Below are 13,684 nucleotides of genomic sequence, written 5' to 3'. Positions count from 1 at the left end.
TTTATTTATTACATAATATTTGTTGTAACTAGACAATCTTTACACAAAATTTGGTTATAGATTATTTCATGCTCAGCTGGCAAGCGTGTAATATAAGCGCTTGTCGCGAAGGAATACGAGCGACTCGAGGCCTTGTCCAAGAACCCCGCGAACTTTCAGGGAATTAGCATTTTCGCCAGTTCCGATTGTGTCCCGTGGAATGCCACACATAGCAAGCTGTTCTCTCTCTCTTTGATTGTTGGGGCCACTGCTGCAGAGCTTACTTATATATATATATACAAGACACGACGAATCAATTTTGCCTGTATGAAAAATGGAGATATGCATTGAGAAGCGAGCGTGAAGAGACGCGCGCGTTATAAGTAAACATTGTGCCTCGCGCGTCTATTCACGCACATTGACAAATACTACCACCGTATATCCTATATAGTACACCGAGTAAATATACGAGTGATGCGAGCGGAGAACACAATGAGTATCGCGCGCGCATCACGACCTTTGAATAAGTCACTATTTGTCCCCGCGTCTGCGTTACATATGCGTGCGTACGTCTGCGAACTCCGACGTCGCTGTGTGTGTGTGAGTGTGTGCTCCGTCTTGTATTGTATACAAGTATGCACACACGTGAGCGCAGAGTACAGTGGCCTTTCGGTACTCCACTGCTGTACACGGGGTTCGCGTATATTGCACGAGCTCCTGGCAGCATCATAATACATGCCATATACGTGCACACACACACACACGCACACACATATATAGTATATCGCGGCGTTATACGCGCGGCACTAGGCGTATTATGGCTGTTGTCCGGAAGTTTTAGCTGCGTATCTAATCGCATTAAGTTCTATACGCCCATAATACATCATATGCTGCGGAATCGCGCGAGTGCCGAGGCGCAGCCTCTCTCGCTGCTCACTGCTCTTGTATATGCTACCTATACTAGCACCATTATATACCTCTCGAGCCTCGACTTTTCTCCCTGCGCGGCTCACAGCAGGTCGCAGGCTCGCTTTTTCCTACGGCATGCACACATATACACAGCCGTATACTTTCGCACATACTCCATATTATTATATATATTATGGACGAGAGGCATTGCACGTGCAGATTTCCACATGAAATAGCCGTGAAATGTGCCGTGCGCTCACAATAATGCTCCGGCGCAGCTCGCTCCTATTCTTTTTCTTCTCTCTCTCTCATTCTCTTTTTTTGCTCTTCTTTGCTCGCTCTCGCTCTCTCATTCTACGCATCGGTAAAACGTTTGCCGGGCTGTTTCGGCTCGGGCCCTGCATTCGCTCGCTTTTCTCAGCTCCTACTATAATACGCATGGCAGCGGCCGAGGTAATTTGAGATGAAAAATACCTCATCTCGCGAAATGACGTGATTTATTTGCTTTCGCGTGTATAGCGGCGAGAGCTCGAGGAAAAATGCCCCCGATGCCGTGTGGCCGAGCGTGATGCTGCTGCAGCCACTGGTGCGCGACTCCCGCGCAACGTCAATTGCGGCGGAGGAGCCTCGAGTTGCATAACTCGGGGAAAATGCCGAGCAGCGCGTCTTCTTACGCGGACTCTACTACTATGCTCGATGAATATTCTCAAATCGAGAAAGTACGTCGAGTACCGTCTGTTGGACGATCGTCTCGTTGCAATAGGTATGTGCTTCTCGGTACGTTGACGTTAATGCGAGTCGAGTCAAATTATCGGCGGATCCCGATGGACGCGCCGGCCGTAGTCCTGGACTCGTATACATTCGACACATATATTCGGCACATACTCGATCGGCTCGCGTTCCCATGCACAAGTATATATAGACAGCGCGTGCACGCACGTATGTGTGTTTGTGACACACAGATTTATGTACGTATGGGCGTGTACGTGCTGTATGTAAAAGAAAGACATAACTAAGCGATTAGCCGCGGCGCTACCGTATTATGAGACCGCACGCGAAGAATGGATAGAAAGGCGATCGAATCATCTGTTACGTTACACGTACATTGTATATGTGGCCTGACTGTTGAACGGGATGACGCTCCGTGATCGTCGTGCCGCATTGGTTTTTAATTGCTCCATACATCTAGTTACTACATTCGGGTTCTTTGTAATGCACTATATAATTATATATATTACATAGCGATCGTAAGCCGAGAGGCGGACAGACATTGGCTAATAGTATGCGAGGAACGCGTCGATCTCGGGTCCCATCGATGTACTTTATTATATATATACGCGTATAAACGCGATCGACTCGAATCATCCGTCAATTGGCTTGACGCGCTCTCGTCGATAAATCTTCCGTGCGATTCTATTTCCGTTCGCGCGGCGTGCGACTCGCCAAGTCCCGAGTCTCAACGCGATTCGAAGAGAGGCGAGAGAATCATTATAAAAGTCGGCCGTGGTACAACATCGTGTTTCTTTGTTCCGATCGCTCGAGCCTCCGTATGGACGCGCGCAAAAATCTCCGCTCCGGTCCAAGGACAAGTCTCGCGATGCCGTACGACGTCGTGCGCGCATCGAGCAGCGGAACGAATCCCGTGGCTTGACCGAATTATGTAGGACTCGACTCGTGCTTCGCCGAGATTGTCTCGAGCGATTCTTGCGTGAATTTATACACGGCGTAGAGTACGTCGACTCGGAGGACGATCACCCCCGCTAAGGCTAGAGGAATTTTGACTGCGTTGCAAGCACAAGAGCCATAAATCATGTATAATATCTTTTTCTCGCTCTCGGGAGGCACACTCGACTCTCTTATACATACAGAGAGAGAGAGAGAAAAAAGTTGCTTTTTTCGCGTTTGCCCTCTTTGGCACTCTTGGCTTGCGCTGTTTCCCGTGGGGGGGTTGCGCGCGCGCGCGCGAACACGGTACAAGCAAAGTTAGATAAAAGTAGGCGCGCTAACTGCGAGCTAAGTATAACCCGCTGCGTGCAGAAGAAGAAGAAGAAGAAGAAGAAGAAGAGGAAGTAAAGGAGGAAGAGGCTAGGAAGAAAAATAAGAAGCAAAGCGGTAGGGAGCAAGAGAGCAGCAGAGATTGCCGCGGAATAGCCCGACGCAAAAGTACGAATACGTATAATGTACGCGCGATATGTAAGTTTGAGAAAAGAGAAAAGCTCTCGGTCGGCTCCGAGACCGCGCGCTGGAGTGTTTATATCGGCCGACGGGATAACGCATGACTCGGGAGATTTTACGCACAGGCAGCAGTTTCGAGCAAAAGGTGAGTACGGCGATACCTATATGTACGTTGTGCAAGTACGCCTACGCTAGCAGCGAGTTAACTTCAACGCCGCGATGTCCGTGCGAGCTACACGAAATTCCGAGCTCGCTTTGGATCCTCGCACGAGGCAGTACAAGAGAGGAATACGAGATAAAAAGAGAAACGAAAAGTCGCCGTGGTAATTCGCGTTGCACGTGTATTATTATTATATAGGATTGAGGCGGTGCCGGTGGTGGTGATGGAGGGGTCGTCGACTGTCGAGGCTCGCAAGTGCTGCGTATATACATAAGCTCGTACGAGCGTAACGAGTAACGACAGTGACACGTGCCGTGCCCCAAGTATAAGTCCGGGCGACAAAGTCACATATGCAAACTGAGAATCGTTAATGAGAAAAGTCCATAAATCAGCTGGGGTCGTCGAGGAGAGCGGAGGGAGCGAAGTAGAGTACCGCAGGACGACGACGAGCTGGCTGCTGCTGCTGCTGGGGTCCTCGACGAGTTGGCTGCAGCTGACTCTGCAAGAGCGCACACATAGCTAAGATACAAGCTGCGCAGGTATATAATATAACTGCCGAGACTCGACGCGGACCACACGCTGACAATTGTAACGGAGCTCGAGACTGTGCATCGAGTAAATACGCTGCGAATCTCTATACAGCATACGGAGCTGTATAGCGTGTAGAGAGGGAGAGAGAGAGGAGGTGTCGGTCTCTATACTGTTTCGACATAGATAATAGCGTCGACAATTGAAACAGTCGAGCAGTTACGGCTAAGCAGAAAGCCGCGGACGAGTTCGTCTGGCTCTCGGCTCGCCAGCCGCACATTTCCATTTACAGGCCGTCTAATTGTTTCGGGCGCTATAATTGTGGTCGAAGGACTTTTGGACGGGTAGTGGCTGTTTACCCAAGCAGCTCGTCGATAGTGGAGCTCTTCTTTCGAAAAGCCGCTCGCTGAGCTGCCCTTGCTGCTGCTGCTGCTGCTGCTGCTGCTGCTCGGGGGCGGCTCGAGTTGCTACCGCCAACTTGGACAAAATGAAAAAGAGCTTCTCTCGTCTCTTTGCCTATCCTATATATTTCGTACTTATCTATACGTATATATACAGCTGCTACTTGCTCGGAGAGTTGCATTCGCAGTTGGCACACGTATATAGAGAGAGAGGAGCACAGTGCCTGCCTCTGTATAGGTACGTATATAAGTTATGAGGCATTATAAATAAATGCGCGACTGCCGAGCGTACAAGAGAGAGAGAGAGAGACTACCACTGCCACAGGTGCTGCGCTTCGACTGCAAAGTACAATGCACACTGACTAGCGAGGCAGCAAGTTAACTCGACTGCGAGTGCCGACTGCCGAATACGCCGAGCCGGCTACCTATATATATACGGCTATATAGCTATATAGATATGATATAGCTGCATATGTATACCTTGCACGCTTGGATATAGGGTCGGAGTCGCGAGCCGTTCCAAGCTCTCTCTCTTGCTGCGAACTGCCAACTGCACGACGGCGACGGCTGCTGCCTTACAGCCTCGTGTACCTATATTATACGGAGCGCTCCGCTGCCATGGAAGCGCAGCTCGCTCCTCTCGCTCCCGACTCGACTCGACTCGCGCGAGTCGCCTATATATAGCACCTACCTATATATACCTTATACTTCTATTCCAGCAGCGTATGGCTCACGGTGCAAAAAACCTACCAATGTATATATATATGTGTACCTATCGCGGATTCTCTCGTTCGGCAGTTCGGAGTTTTCGCTCGCCGTTCGGAGCAGCACTTTGCTTCTGCTCATGCGCGCCAGTGTCTCTTTCTCTGCGCTGCCGGAGCGACTCGCCGTCCTTGTTCCACTCATAGCGGCGTTTCGGAGCAGCGGCTACGGTGGTGGTGGTGGTAGTGGCGGCGGCGGCGGCGGCGGCGCCACGGCTATTCGCGCGAGCAGCGACTCTCTGTGTCAGTGCAACTTAAATGGCGACATCGGCCAGATCGTCGACCCTAGCCACGATATAACACACACAAGAGCAGCGACTCCTGCACCGACGAGCTGCGGAGCGTCCTGTGCTTCTGCACGGCCATCCTCGCCAGATAGATCCCGAGCCGTCGTCATCGCTCGGCTCGGCCCAGACCGACACTCGCTCGTCGGTTACGAGTTGCGACGACGAACGCCGACGTTCGAACGGTAGATTTGCAAAACTTGGAATCGAATCCCTCGCCCCTCGTTCGCTGCCTCTTTTCTCTCCGTCTCTCTGCGCTTTGAGCATTCCAGCGGCAGCACCTCGACTGTATATTATATACATCGTGCGGTCCAGCAGTGTCTGAGCAATTCGTGCCGAAAGTTTGCCGCAAATATACGATTGGCTATCGGATATCGCTCTTGGTCTTTCATCCACAAGTGTCATCGGACAAAAAAGTGCAGCTCGTACGAGTCGCGATAACAAAGCCTCGATCGCGTTGCGAATTCTCAAAATTTGCCATCACAAGTGACTGCCGAAAAGAAGCTGCAGCAGTGGCAGTCTTACGAGTGAGAACGGAGTCGCAGGATCGCATACACGCGCGCATACAGCGATTGCTGCTTTAATCTGCCAGCCAACTGCTTGTGCTTGTGTGTGTGTACGTGTGTGCATGTACGGCTCCTCTTGCGTTGGTGTGTACAGTGCGTGATTAGCATCTCTGGCTCTCGCTTTCTCGGCGCTCGGCAAGGATAATCGCGTATGCAGTGAGCTTGCCTCGTGCAGTATTAATGCGCGCCTCTCGCGAGTGTGTTTGTGAGTGTGTGTGAGTGCACATACTACATACGTGCCAGTGTGTCTCTGTGTATATACCGTGCCTGTAGTGTGCCCTGTGCATATGTATACAAGCTCTGCTCCGTAGTGTATACCTGCGTCAAGTCGAGTAGAGAAGCAGAGAGCAGAAGCGAAAAAGATAAAGAAAATAAAAAAACAGGAGGAACGGCAGCAGCAGCAGCTAAGATCGGAGCTCTGCGCTGGCAAAGGGAATGCGTGAAGGTATATAAGTTTGCGTCTTAGTGGTCTATGCTGCAGCTATATATGTATATCTGTAGGATAAAGACGAGCGAGAGTCGTGTCAGCCGAGGAGCAGCGAGCGAAGAATATATTTACCCAGCGCACCGCTGCAGATACACAGTGATACTCGAGAGCATATAAGAGAATTTAGTGCGTCCCTGTGCGAGTATAGATATACGTTATAGTGCGCGCGACAAAGCGCATAGCGGCAGATATATATATACATAAGCAGTAGCAGCAGCAGCAGTTGTTGGTGTGCGCTAGCTATACCTATATAGGTGTGTCGGGCGCGCGCGAATACGAGCACCCTGCGCTGCCGCCTGCCAAGTGTGCATAATACGAGTGCGCGTGCAGTTTCTGGATGTGTGCAGTGAGTGCTGATCGGCGGAGTTCGTTGTGCAGCTCCTGCAGCTTCGCTGCGAATACTCTCGCGGAGTAGTAGTAGTAGTAGTTGTAGTAGTGCGTAGTGAGCAGCAGCAGCAGCAACAGCAGAAGCAGTGGCAAACTCTGCGCGGCTGCTTGTGCCAGAGAGGGATGACGCGCTGGATACGCAGCCGACTACTAGTCTAGAGTCCGCAGGCCATGTCGCCCGGCAAAGAGGACGACGAGCCTAGACAGCAGCAGCAGCTCGACTACTTCTTTTCTCTCCTCAAACACTGCCTCCAGCATCTCAGAACCAGGATGTCTCAGGTATTTATGCTCGCAAATACATGTAAACCGTAGTTAGCTATAGATACACAATGGAACAAGGTACGGCTCTCTCTCGTGCACAGTGTACCGAGAGAGAGAGAGATGCAGAGAAAGAGTATCGCGAAAAGTGCAGAGTTCGTCTTTCTCGTGCTGCATGTGTGTAGGATGTCTGTTTCTCGGTTCTCTCTCTTTCTCTCCCTCTGCGCCAACTACTACTCCTCGCTTCATTGTTACAGCCACCAGCGCCGAGTCTATCTACAATACGCGTACAGCATAGCACGCCGTCTCTTTGTATGTACGTGTGTTCATACGTGTGTGCGTGCAGCAAGTTTCTGCGAGTTTATATACCTACACACGTATGTAACGGCGGCTTGCAGTGGCTGTCTGTGCGCCTATATAGCACAGCAGTCCTGTATATATATAAACTTTAACAAGTCCGCTAAGGTAGCCGAGTGGATACATACGCGCACGCGAGGAGTATACGTGTATACGCGCAAGATTCGGATGACGGGATTACGGGATGATGTTGCTCCGTCTTTCGGCTGCACTCGCCGCGCGGCTCAATGGATCCTATACTCCTGCTGCTGCCGCTGCAGAGAGCCGCACGAGAGTCTCGGCAGTGGCTAGCGAGCTGATCCTGATGTATCACCTGTCAAAACGCCCCACAGACTTGCCGGCCCTCCATAACAGCAGCAGCAGCAACAACAGCAGTAGTCTTCAATTCCTAGCTTTGCTGGCTTTCTCGAGAAGGACGCGTCAGTCTTTCTATATCCCATATAGTCCCTTCTGTAAATGTGTGTGTGTGTGTGCAGTCTGTATAGATGTATGTGCAATAGGTGTACTCTACCTCCACACACACATGTAATTGTAGAAGCGTAGGAAGCTGCGCTTCCAACACCGTAGGAGATCATCGGGCAAAAGGAGAACGAGCAAAGGACTTTGTCCGCTGGCGCAGCTGCAGCACTGGTCTTGAGTCTCGAGCGTCGTCATCAGCCGAGCTGTCGTCGTCGTCGTTGTGCCCTATCTCGTTATTATTTCTGCAGTCTGTTCCCTCGTTTCCCTGCGCTAAAATATTCAAGGATATGGTATATAGGACTCTACTACTACTCTTTCTCTCTCAATAGCAGTACTTAGAGTCAACGCACGCATCCATCAATTGGAAAGGGCTGCTGCTGCTGCTGCTGCTGCTGCTGGCGTGGCGTGTCCGCCTGCATATGCTTGCACTTATGTGCCAGCCGTATCTATGCGCGCGTGAGCGTTAACGAGCGTTTTTAAGCTATGTTTTTCCTCCTAGTACCCAGATGCGCTGCGCTTGTATAGGGTAGAGTTGTGTGGGTATACACATACCTTGGCTCACGTTCGCTCGGCTAACAGCATCCTCGCCGTCTTCTTTCTTTCTCTCTCTCTCTCTCTCTCTCTCTTAGCCGTGTTCCTTTGCTCTTTTGCTGCGCTCGTGCTGCAGCGAGCACAGGCTCTCTCGCGATCGCTTCTTGCCTCGTGTCCCTTTCCCTGCCACAGCCTCTCACTCGCTCCTGTACGGATCTCCAACCTGACTCTCACGTACACCTCTGCGCACGTTCGCTCGCTGTACACTGTGTGTGCGTGCTCACACGAATGCACTCGCTTATACACGACAGAATAAAATACATGTACGCGCTACAGAGTTTCGCGAGAGTATACGCGGCCCGAGGGGAGTGAGAGAGAGAGAGAGAGAGAGGACTGCAAGGAAGCAGAGAGAAGAAGGGAGGGAGGGAAGAAGAGAAAGAAAGAAAGAAAGAGAGAGAGATGAGAAGAAAAGAAGATAATGCTGCACGCTCAGCGCAAAACTGCCGTATACACCTCTACCTATATGTCAACAAGTATTACAAAAGTAAGGTGTGTGTGCCGGTGCGTGTTCGCTCACAATCGCTCGAGCTGCTCGTCATGTGTGTGCGAGCCTGTGTATAGTACGGTGCATGTGTGTGCGTGACATGCTCTTGAATCGGTATGTGTGGGTATATATCCTATACTCCGCGTGTATACATATATACGCTCGTCGAATAGCAGCGAGTCAGGCAAAAAGTCGCTGAGTTTGGGAAAATATTCGAAGCACATGGCGCAGCAGCAGCGTATATAAAAGGAGCTCGAGTCGGGTCGGCGTCGCGCCACAGCCGCTTTTGCTGCTTTTGCCTTGGACATCGTAATACAACAGAGAAAGAGAGAGAGAGAGAGACGGCTGGGAATAGCCAGAATAGCCAGATAGAAGAGACGGAGTCTAGCGTGTGCAGGATCCAACCCTATACCGGCTCCATTCTCTATCCTCCTATCTTCTCGAGTATGGGCTAGACTGCACTTTTTTTCCTCCATCGGCTTCTCTTTCGATTTTTACGTACTTTTTTCATTTTTTTTTGTCCATCTCTTCATCTGGCTGAGCTCGCGCTAAGCCATATATAGCCATAGGACTATACGTGCGTTTGCTCAACCAGGACTGCTGCTGCTGCTGATACTGCCGCCACCACCGCCGCCGCCTCTGCTGCATGATTATATATCCTAGTATATTCACGATGTCGTATGTGACCCCCGCATCGTGTCCGCCTCCGGGTAAACATGCTGCTTCTGCCTCTATGCCATCCCCGAACAACTCGAAGCCGCGTCAGAGTCGCCAAAAAGCACTGCCAGACTCTGTGCAGCTCTATTCTATCACAGGCACACACACATGTGTGTGTACCCTACGTATATACGGGTGCCTATACACTAGCACAGACTGCTGTTAAAGGACCTTCTTTTCCTCCTCGCCGCCCGCGCGCACATACGCGCCCACTGCTTCGCGCGTCTTTCTCTCTCTCTCTTTCTCTTTGACTAGTCTCTCCTGTCTGCAGTTTGTCGCAATTCGGAAACGGCTGCGCCCGGCTTTTGTTGACTTCGACAGTTTCTATAGAAATGAGAAACTTTTTTTGCATTTCGCAAACACGTGACACCTGGGAAATGCCAACTCTCTCCGCGACGCTCGACGGTATATTATTCGAAAATTACGTTGTGCCGCGCGCTCAATAAAGCGTAGCTTTTGACATTATTATTCGTTTGATGAAACTTTCATTTCACGGTGGTTTTGCGCCAATTACAAAGTTTTTCGCGAAAAATATTTGCCAAACAAAAGAGTTACTGTGTTGCTCGGGCTTGTTATTGGAATAGTTGAGCGTATATTTAATTCGACATTGTTGGAGATTAGGTCGATCAAGCGGTTCTCTCTTAGAGGGAGGGGGAAAGAGTCTTGAAAGCTGCACAAATCCCGAACGGGGTTAATTGCGCTGGAATTCGATGACCAGTCGCGGCCGCAGCTCCATTGGCACGATTCATTGCCGCAAGTATCCTTCCGTACGGGGCAGCAGAGGGGAGGTAAAAGGGGAGCCGCGAGGATTGCCTGCAGGAAGCAGCATTTGATCGAGAGAGAGAAGAGAACGATTCGCCGCCACTGCGCAAGGCTTTCAGATGTTTTCATTCTTTTAGATATCCTATATAGCGCCGCTTAAGCCGGCAGCAGATTAAAGCTCCCTTGAATTACGGCGAATAGCTGTCGAACGAGGCGTATTCATCGGATGACGTTGGGCTTTTTAAATTTTCCGAGGCAAGAGCCCCAGCGCTACTTACTCTCTTACCTATACTCGTTCTTTGGCAGCAGGCCGCAGCAGTGGGAACGTTTGTTTTCTCGTAACTACCTAGGTAAATCGAGAAATCGACTTGGAAATAGCCCAGCATGACTTTGAGATGTCGCTTTGCTTCGCCAGAAGAGCTCTCCCTCCGATGCGTGGAGAAAGTTGGGAATCGCTGCCGCCTCGTCGCTGGCTTCGTCCGCCCGATTATACCCGCGCCCTCTCACCCGTCCCTCGGCGTTATACAATACTGCCTAGGCAATGTGCTGCAGTGCCGCCCTTGTCTCTCTCTCTCTCTCTCTCTGCCCATCAGCAGTAGTACGGCTCTCTTTTCCTTTCTCCGACTTTGCGGCGCACTCGCTCTTTCTTTCCTCCTCTTTCCTCTTCGTCCTCGTCGTATATACGTACACTTGATCACTGTATACACGGAGCTTTCCTCATCCCGGCACGCCGAGACGTAATTCGTTTTCGGCAACTGGCGCTGATAATGCAGAGAGGGCGGCTGCGCACACTCCCTCGCACACACACACACACACACCCACGCTTACATAGATAAGTAAAAGTATTCGTGTAGCAGGCCTGCACGCGTGACTGAGGTTTACGTGTAGGTTTTGAAGCTATATAGCGACCGAAGCGACTAGTGCCAGCAGCAGCGGTATAGTCCCGACAGCGAAGAGAGAAAGCGAGCTTTTCCGCCGCTGGCTGCGCGTCTAGTCGAGGTCCTATATACATATAAGCTTGAGTATAAGGGCACAGCTGCTCTCTCAGCCGTAGTGGCTGCGTGCGTACGCCTATATGGAAGCTCGAGTCGGAATTTCGTTTTCCGCAGCCGCCACCGCCACCGCCAACGTACCTTCTGTGTGGATCCTCCGAGTCTCTCTCTCTCTCTCTCTCTCTCAGTCTGCGAGTATGCGTGTGCAAACACACTGCCACTGCAGCAGTAGCCTCGCGTGCGTGATGGAAGCTCGTCGGAGCCGAGCCGAGACTGCGAGCGGGCGCGTAGCTAAGGGCAAAAGTACACAGCGACTTGGTGCAAATCGCAATACGTTTACGAGCTTCGTTTGTTTCTTGGCTTCCGCTGGAGGCGAAGACACCGCCGCAGCGCGAGCGAGCGAGCCGAGTCCCGGCCGCCCGAAGCTCTACCCAGGCAGCAACTTCCCCGGCCATAATGCCATGCTAATTTAATTATGAATGCGCATTCATTAATGGGCCCGAGCGAACGAGCCAGTTCGACTTTTAAAGCTCACCTCTAGCTCTCTATATAGATATATCGCAGTGTACCTCGGCCCAGCTCGCGTATCCAGCCTTGCCTCCCTGCCCTCCCCCCCCTTCTATTTTCCCACTTATCTCCATCCTACCCTCTCGACACGACTATTTTATCTCGTATTATTAGCTTCGCATAAACACGCATATAACGAATCTGCTCGCAAATTGCGCCTCGCGTTGCACCAGCAGCTACCGCTGTTTATGCTGCCTTTCCGATACAAATATTGTTCCATCGTTTGCGATCCATTTTTTGCATGCGTATGATTCGAAGCGGCTTACATTAGCGTGTCCGGCTGATGAACGCCAATGCGAATATCTCTCGGCTCGTGTATACTCCATACTGGGTCATTCTCTCTCTCTCTCTTCTTTCGCTTCTCTTCTCTCGACGATTCTCTTCTTCTCTTTTTCACTTTGCGCGCGGTATCTATATAGCCAACACATATACACCACTGGACCATCGTATTATACATAATAGCTCTTCTGCCGCCGTGATCAGCGCGGCTCGCCGGAAACATTATCTCTCTCTCTCTCCCGACGAGCTGACTCGGCTTTACGTATATTCCAATTTTATATACGCATAAATAGAGATAAGTTTTATTGAATTTCTTGAAAGGCGCGATCGCGAGGATGAAATTGCCTTCGTCATCGCGCGCCGATTTCATCGACGCATCGACCTGTGTGTACCCCACCTATACACTTCTCACAGCTGCCGATCCCTGCCTGTTATTACGCCGTGCTGCTTGTCAATCTCGCATGGAAATTCTCGCGCGCGCATAATAATTTTAATTTTCCAAAAATGCCAATACATTACTACATACTTGCGTGCGCTACACACGCTATATAATACTCACTTATACTACACTACAGCAGCTCTCCGGCCTGTGTCACTTGGCTCTGTGTGTGGATCCCTATACAGCCGCATATACTTATAATATACGACTTTTTGCGGTTTCGACTTTGGGAAGAGCATTAAAAAGTCCCGGCGCAGCGTGTCTCGGAAACCAGTTTTACCTCTCTCGGCTTTTAAGCTATATCTTTTTTTTTGTTCGTCTTTTGTGCTCGTGCAAAAAAGTATATATACACGCGCGATACTGCTTACACGTATTATATATAGGAATAAGGTTCCGATGTTTGGCCACTAATAAACTGTTGCCGGCTGCAATATAATACTTTATTGCGCAGCTCGGCCGAGCCCGAGCCCGAGCTCGTGAAATTAGGAGCTAATGTAATTGACGAAAAAATTGAAAGTAAACTCGCCCGGAGTAGAAAAAATGGCTTGTAAAAAGTCCGCCGCTGCAGCGCCGCGCATCCAGTAGTCCAGTAGTCCAGATAGTCCAATATAATAGCTTCGGTGCGGCGTTGTACGGGGCCCGTAGCGAGCTCTATCTCCTCCTCGCCCGACGCTTAAACTATTTGTGTGTGTGTTGTGCTGCGAGTAACTGCGATGAAACGATGGCACAGATTCGCGCGCGTATAAGATGCTTTACGACTCACCAGCCACTTTATAAGTTGAAAACTATCCCGTCGTCGTCGTCGTCGTCTTGTCGTGAGCTCGTTTGAAAGAGAGCCGTGTAGTATACCTGCACTTGCAGTTCTATAACTACTAGGTATAGTTGCGTCCAGTTCAAGAGAGAGAGAGAGAGAGCCTATGGATCGCATCGACAAATGGAAATGTTTGTCCGAGTTCAATATTTACGCTTTTACTCTACAATTTAACGCAATTACTGCCACTTTTGAAAATTACGCTGCTCTTTATTCAAAGTTTACGATAACTCGACGCTGCCCATAACATGTTTACGCCCCGCGTTCACCGACTCTCTTTCTCTATTTCTCTCATGCGAGTCTTCTATATATAGACACGGCTCTATATAAG

At 50.4% G+C, this 13,684-nt stretch overlaps 1 protein-coding gene across 2 annotated transcripts in view; it reads left to right on the top strand.

Annotated features, from left to right (window-relative positions):
* The first annotated feature begins 5,932 nt into the window (after positions 1 to 5,932).
* The window catches only part of LOC106649742 (plexin-B), a 28,497-nt gene continuing 20,745 nt past the window's right edge, over positions 5,933 to 13,684 (top strand). For both annotated transcript variants that reach the window (XM_014367331.2, XM_023459321.1), the window contains exon 1: positions 5,933 to 6,916. The gene's annotated coding sequence lies outside the window, so the exon portion shown is untranslated. The remainder of the gene's footprint in view (positions 6,917 to 13,684) is intronic.

Source organism: Trichogramma pretiosum, unplaced genomic scaffold (genome assembly GCF_000599845.2).
Source record: "Trichogramma pretiosum strain Unisexual culture from Peru unplaced genomic scaffold, Tpre_2.0 scaffold44, whole genome shotgun sequence".
Lineage (NCBI taxonomy): Eukaryota > Metazoa > Arthropoda > Insecta > Hymenoptera > Trichogrammatidae > Trichogramma > Trichogramma pretiosum.
Note: the sequence above shows the minus strand (reverse complement) of the source record. Positions and strands in the feature narration are given on the sequence as shown.